We start from the raw sequence: 7,953 nt of genomic DNA, 5'->3' as shown, positions 1-7,953 counted from the left end.
ATGGCCCATCTAGGGGAAAATATACGATGCTACCCTTGATAAGGTCTAACAGAGATTCCCAACCATTTTTGACTGACAACAACTTTATTGAAAGACCAGTACATCGCAACACATTTGTTTGATTTTTTATTAATAATATAAATTATAACAGTGTAAATTTCTATAAAAGAGTGACTATGTTCGAGACACACCCTATGGAACTGTGAGATACATCAGTGTGGCGCGACCTACCGGTTGGAAACCACTGATCTAATGCCTAACTTTTGTTTCTGAAGCAATAATCCTTTGAGCTTCTAAAGCCATAGGAATAGTTATCCTAGCTGTACAGTAGCAAACTATCGGCCCAACAGTGGCAAGCTGTAGGCTAGCCAATTGTCAACACTGGCCTTACGTTGTAGTTGGACGCTTTGTAGGACATTCGCAAATCAATTTATTTGCCATCATAACCCCAACGAAAGAAAACAATTGTGATAGACCGTTTGAGATCGGAACTATTCGATAAACGACGGCAAATTATTGGTTGACGAACATAAACTGTTGAATAAATGACGACAAATTGTTGGTTGGCCAACATAAGTTGGATAAATGACGGCAGATTGGTGGTTGCCCAACATAAACTGTTGAAAAAATGACGGCAAATTGTTGGTTGGCCGATATATACTTTAAACTACTACGGATTTTTCAATGTTACTTACGGAATCGCCAGTTCCTAGCTATACCAACCATTAACCAACGTAGAGCCTACCCAATGTTCTACTAGAGTAGCGCAAACGATTATGTAAATAAATTTAAATTGTGAGAGACTGCATTGCTTACGAGACGAGATAGAACTTTCGTGACTAGTAATGAGATGTGATTTCGAGAAGTCTCGCCTCGAAAAGGTGCTTTCTCGCCTCGACAAGTGTATCTTTTTCCATTGGAAATGCTCTTTATCGTCTCTATATCATCAAGGAAATCCTGTCTCGTCTCGTCTCGTAGACATCAAACAGTGACGACATAGAGCTCTTCCAATACAAAAAAAGTATATTTTTCGAGACGAGAGACCTTTCTGAAACGAGACTGCCCCAAATCTAGTATCGTGGGAAACACAAGTTAGAAAGTTCACAGACCAGAAAATGCATTACCATTATTTTTTTCTTTAAAAAATTGGATTTATCGTGATATTTTGTTTAGTGATAGTTGGATACGTTGCTATTTGCTCCTCTACTCTTTGATTTTATATAACTTCCCCTCTTTTTCTTGTTCTCTCTCTCAGCAACATTTCGGAACACCTCTCACGATTCTAGTCTTCCTTTATATGTACATTTTGATTTTTTAAAAGTTTTTTTTTCGTTAAGAAACCTTCAGCATATCATTATTGACTCTTGTTCGCTGTCCCCCTCCCCCTTTTATGTAGACATTGAAGTAATGCTTGTCCTACCGCTAAGTTAAATTATGTTATCGCGGTTAGTAAATAGTATTTCTTTCATAATACACATGCCTGACTACTGTATTCATACCTTTTAAAAAGAAAGTAGTTACCTGTATGTGAAATTACTGCCGAACGACTCTGAACAAACTTGTTCAAATAAAATCGGGAAATCTCGTATTTGCGCTGTAGTTATGACATCACAGTGCAACAGGAAGAATAGTCCTCCATTCTTAGTAACGATTTCTACCCTACACCTACAGAATTTCAAAGTTTTGTAAATATTATTAGCTAGGATATATCCGATATGTGTTTTGGTGTATTACCATCATTAAGGTTATTTTTAACGTCCAAATAGTTTGTGTCTAAAACGGTAGATGGCGCCTTTTTGGCAGGTTGTGAACTAATGAGGCTTTATTTAGGTTTTGGAAATGTTCCTTCCACGTTTCTCGATCTTCAGCTTGCTCTTTTTTAACTCCCAATATTTTCTTCTACTCTTTAAATCATTGATCAGTTGTATTCTTCTTCCTATTCCCCGCTTTCCTTCCATTTTCTTTCTATGTCGGTATGAAGAAGAATTTCTTTGCAAAAAGTGTTCAGTCCAATTGGCCTTCCTACAAACGATGCTGGTTAAATGAGTCATATTCTCTCCCATCCGTTTAAAAACATTTTCGTTTCTTGCTCCCTCTCTGTCCATTTTACCTGCTTCTACATCTTCCTCCAGCACCACATTTCGAAGCTCTCTAAACATTTCTCCTCTAACTTCCATAGTGTCAAAGTCTCTGAACCATTTAGTCCAATACTCCATTGGACTGAACAATACAGTCCAATACTCCATTGGACTGAACAATACAGTCTAATACTCCATTGGACTGAACAATACAGTCCAATACTCCATTGGACTCAACTATACAGTCCAAACTCTATGTATGGAGTTGCAGTGTACAAAAAAAAAAAAAAAAAAAAAAAAAAGCTAGTTCCAAAGTATGCTTTGCTCTAGTTTTAATCCAGTCTAGTAATTTACTGACGTAATTTTTCTCTGCTTTCTGCTTAAAAAGTATGTTAGATATCGTACTAAACTGATCTGTATTCAACAAATAGACGCGACACGAACATGAAGGAATTTTCCCAGTATTGACACCGGAAGTAGCAGCAGATTTCTACTACTTAAGGCTTTAGTAGAAAGATTAGGGCGGACATGAAATATATTGTACCTTTAACTGATTGAAGAAAATAAAAACAGTTCTCCCTATCTATTATTGTTTTTACTCTATGGCGATCAACGTTAAAGCCGGAAGTGTTTGATTTCTGCAACTTCCGGTCTGAATAGAGGATTAAGAGAGAAGATGGTACCTACTCTTAAAACACTAAATCGTTTAAAAAATATCACTTTCCACTTCGATCTACGCAGATCAATATTGAAACTGAATTCGAGCGTAATGGAGTGAATTACATAAATAGTAGGTCTCATATTATATAGCCTCGATGCTGAAAAGGGATGTTAAATGAATCAAATACGTGTTAAATACTAGGTCCCATATCATGTAACCTCAATGTTGAAAAAGAACGTTAAACTTAAATGAATCCAATACCGTGTTAAATTGTAGGTCCCGTATCATATAGCCTCGATGCTGAAAAGGGACGTTAAGGCTTAAATGAATCCAATATCATGTTAAATAGTAGGTTCCCTATCATACAGCTTCGATGGCGAAAAGGAATGTTAAATGAATCCGATATCGTGTTAAATAATAAGTCTCGTATCATACAGCCTCGATGCCGAAAAGGAAAGTTAAACTTAAATGAATCCAATATATAATCTCGATGGAGAAAAGGGATGTTAAACTAAAATCAATCCAATTACAATCCTGACTGGATTGGAGGGGGAAATAACAAATTACTTGATCTTGATTATTTCTGCGGTAACGAAATTTGTAATTACTTCAGCCATTTGTAATTGTTCAATTAGTTATTTAGTAATCCAACGTTCGGTTAACCAAATATTTGTGTGTCATTCAATAAGGTCCTGTATATAAATAAATATAGTATAATGTAAAATCATGAGAAACCCCCCACGGAAAGACAGAATAAGAATAAATTCCCCCTTCTCATTAACGTCTACTGTCTACGCAGGAAAGACGGGACTAAGAGATTCACGCACCGATACCAGACACGCACAACTAATAATATATTTCTTTCGAAACACGCAATGTGTGAAGAAGACAACACACGTTTGCCGCACACATACAAACACACACACACACACACATAGTAACCTAACAAGACGAGAATACGTCGGGAAGAAAAAAAAAAGAACATCTTGTTGTACGCTTGTTGTTTCTGTTTGAATGATTTGAATATTTAGGAAAATTTAAAGGCGTCAAATTCCTCCCTTATCATCTGTATATCTTTCACTAGTATTCATTCTGGTACATGTTTTATAAAACCTCTTCTTTCATTCGGAGCAACAGATACCACAGCAGGCTGATTGAATTTTCTTTTTGTTCAGTAAGTCGGCTTGACTTTGATGTATGCTATTAGTGTGTTGTACAGCCATGTTCTAAAAAAAACTGATACAAAGAGTCTTTTCTTCAATTCTTGTGTCTTGACAAATGTTTGTTACATGTTTATATGTATTTTTTTCATTACCGAGGAGCATAAGAACTTTGTCTTTACATACCTTAAACACTGGTGGTCTTTATGTTGTAGATGAAGATGTGTTGTATAAAAGAAGTGCGTTCATAAGTTTTCTTTTGTTATCACATCAAAATAAGACATTTTAGGATAATTATTAGCCGCGATCTGTCGTGACGCCAGAATGTGCAACAATGACTAGCAACTGGGGTTTGTGTTAACCGGGACAAATATGAAATTTGACAACCCCTATATATACATACATACATATATATATATATATATATATATATATATATATATATATATATATATATATATATATATATATATATATATATATATATATATATATATATATATATATATATATATATATATATATAATTGTAGACTATAAATGAAATCCGTGCAAAGTGCCGAAAATGAAAAAGTTCGGTCGGTTAAATGTCAAAATATGGGCTATGTGCCTAACACCGCTCAGTTAAAAATCAGGCTATCTAGTATTTACTGTGGAAGTGCCAAATAATTACCAGAAGAATGTACCTATGTACCACCACTTCTGAAGTAAAATCTGGGATTTCACTCAACATTTTCATTTTGGTACTTAGCGCTTATTTTATAGTCAGTTTATAATTATAAGTATCCCTCCCGGGACATGTGCCTCGCTTGCTACTCCTAGTTGCGGTCCTAATGACTAAACTAAAGTAAAAATTTACGAGTTGGTGAGCAGTCTACCGCAGAGGCACCGTTTCTCCCAAAGGAAACCATAGTAAACATCAAAGGCGCACTCAGGGTCCACCGGGTTCAAACTAAGTGTACTGATCCTGGGGGGCCGAGGGGGCACGGGCCCCCAAAGTCCATTTGGGCCTCCTAGTGTATTTATGAATATACAATATTTGGCATAATTTGAGTGCAATGTGTCTTAAAATCTTCATATATATACCTTCTGCATCTGAATGGGCTCCCCCAAATTTACAGAGAAATCGGCGCCCTTGATTCAAACCCCTCGAAAGTTCGTAGCTCGAAAGATATTTGTTCACTTTCTTAATAAAACATATTTGCTTCAGTAGAGAAATGGTTGATGTAGCTTCATTGATTCATTCATTTGATCTTACACTTCATTTGTACTCTTTCTTTTCTTATATATATACAAGGTCGGATCCAGGATTTTCTGAGACGGGGATGCATCATAACCACCAAAATAACCAAACTTATTGAAACTCTTCAAAGTGACATGACAATATTCTTTACACTTGTCAACACTATTACATAGAACGGAAAGGGGAAGTATTTTAAAGAGAATCAAAGTGATATGCAGGAAAATCTGTTCTTCTCTATTCCTGGCTTCTGTTTTCTTCCCTACTTGACAAATGTTATTTTGCTTTTCTTGGTGAATCCTTTGCCTTGAACCTTCAGATAATCGACTTAATCTATTGCTCTTGTAAAACTCCTCTTTCTTTTAAGCCCCAAACGGACACATGGCAGAAAGTTTCGGGAAGTGTTGCTATTTTCACTGCTAGCTTCTCATTTTAGGTAGTGTATATTTACGACGAAGGGGAAAGGGGTTGCACGTGCACCGGTGCACCCCCTAAAAATTCCAAAAAGTAGAAGTATCTTAACAATTTCTTTTCTTTTCTTCGTTATAATAATAATAATAATAATAATAATAATAATAATAATAATAATAATAATAATAATAATAATAATAATAATAATAATAATAAACTATTTTATTTATTAAGTTGCTAATTTAATAACGTTAAGTTTCTAATTTTGAGTTCGAAAATGAATGAAAGAAAAAAAATGAGAAATAAAGCAAGGTAAAAGACTACATGTGTTGATTCTCTCTTTTAGTGTGTGTTTTTCTGTGCGTATGAACGTATGTCTATGTGTATTTCGTGCCACAGAGTAAGGAAGAAAGATTAAATATACGATTTTATCGATCTGTTTTCAACGCAAAAGAAACAGCAGCAATGGAGTGCGTACGTGGCGGTATCTATCGGGAAAAACACCAAATTACATGCTGTCAATTCACCAGACAAAACAAATACTTGTTTTCCTCTCCTATTTTTGTTTTATTGTTATGAAAGATTGAATGAATCGTCATTTAATATGATATGATGTTAATTACTGTGCAGTAACCGAGTCACTTAGTCAAAGTGAGGAAAGTCAGAGATTGGATTAAGTGAGGGAAAATTAATAATGTAATTATGTTCACATAGAAAAAATCGTTATCATCTTAAGATGTTTCGCTATTATTGGTATATCTCTTGCTGCATGTTACTTGCTTCCATTCACAACGGTTGTCTGTTAATTTCTATTAGCGCAAGAATTGCGGTTCTTTAGTGTCTTCACCAGTGCCCTGATGAAAATCTGCAGTATACCCTCTTTTATTGCCTCCACCAGTGCCTCTTGTTAATATCCTACCAGTATAGTTTTAATATCTCCATAATACCCTCTTTAGAATGCCCTCTTTTAGTACCTCCACTGGTGCTTTCCTTCAGTGGCGGCTCTAGACTCGTAATAGTAGGGGGAAAAGAGAGGAGGCAAGAAAAGTTTTAGGGGGGCGAGGCAACCATACTTGTTTTGCTATGAATATTATTTTTATCGGTTGTACATATTATTCATCGGTTGTACATAGAAATATTGGTGGCGAACGGGGAAGGGGCGAGAAAAAATATTGGATGGCGGTCGCCCCTCCTCGCCCCTTGTAGCGCCGCCATTGCTTTCCTTTAATATCTCCATCAGCATCCCTTTTTTAATACTTCGCTAGGAACCTCTTTTAATACCTCCACAAGTGTTCTCTTTTAATATCTCCACTAGTGTCCTCTTTTAATATCTTCACCAGTGTTCTCTTTTAAATTCTGCTGAATCCAGTGTTCTCGCTTAATATCTCAAGAGCACATTCTTTTAATACCTCCACAAGTATTCTCTTTTAATATCTCCACCAGTGTCCTCTTCGTCTCGCATCTACATCTTCAGCATGTCTACTTCTTCTCGCTTTACGCCTACCAAAAGATTGCAACCCTACCCTCAGACGAAAACTCAGCAAATGGCCTGGATTTCACTTCTGGCATTAGGTTTCGTTTCATACAGCCTCAGTACTAAAAACGGATGTAAAACCCTAATCGTTCAATCACTTAGGCCTACATGAATCACCCGTCTCCTTTAACACGTTCGCTCCCAGGAGGCACATATATGTGTCAGATAGTTTATTTCCATAGACCGCACTAAACAACAAAGACCTTGCCAGTATACTAGCCATCATATACATGACTTTCACCAGAAACCGAAACTGACTTTTTTCTATCATTTATTGTGATAAAATACACACAGGTAGTCAGTATGTCAAATTCAAACGTACATGATTTTTTAAAGTTGTTATAGCATTTTTATCGATGACACATATACAGGGGTAGACAAAAAAAAAAAAAAAATCTAAAAACACTTCATACAGGACACGTAAGTTTGGCCCTCCACTGTACAACGCGTGTTGCGGTTGCCGATCGTTTTTTTCTTTCAATGTGTCATGCGAACCTTCCTCTTCCGTCAACAGTAACCAGTTCACCTGTGAGTGTCGTGGTGTGAAAGTGGTGCGGTAAAATGGGCGACCTGACAGACTTCCAAAGAGGCATGATCGTTGGTGCCCGTCTGGTTGGAGCTTCAGTGGCAACAGCGGCGAACATTGTGGGGGTATCGAAAGGCACTGTGTCCAATGTCACGAGGGCATACACAATTCATGGGCAAACGACGTCTGCAAAGCACAACAGTGGTCGAAAGACAATCCTATCAGATAGGGACCGGAGGGCATTAAAACGGATTGTAGCAGCTAAAAGGAAGACCACTGCAATGAAAATTACGTCTGAACTCAATTCCGGCCTACAGTACCCGGTTTCATCGAAAACAGTGCG

This window comes from Thermobia domestica, chromosome 18, assembly GCF_964235325.1.
Source record: "Thermobia domestica chromosome 18, izTheDome1.hap1.1, whole genome shotgun sequence".
NCBI lineage: Eukaryota > Metazoa > Arthropoda > Insecta > Zygentoma > Lepismatidae > Thermobia > Thermobia domestica.
The sequence above is the reverse complement of the archived record's forward strand: the minus strand, read 5'-3'. Positions refer to the sequence as shown.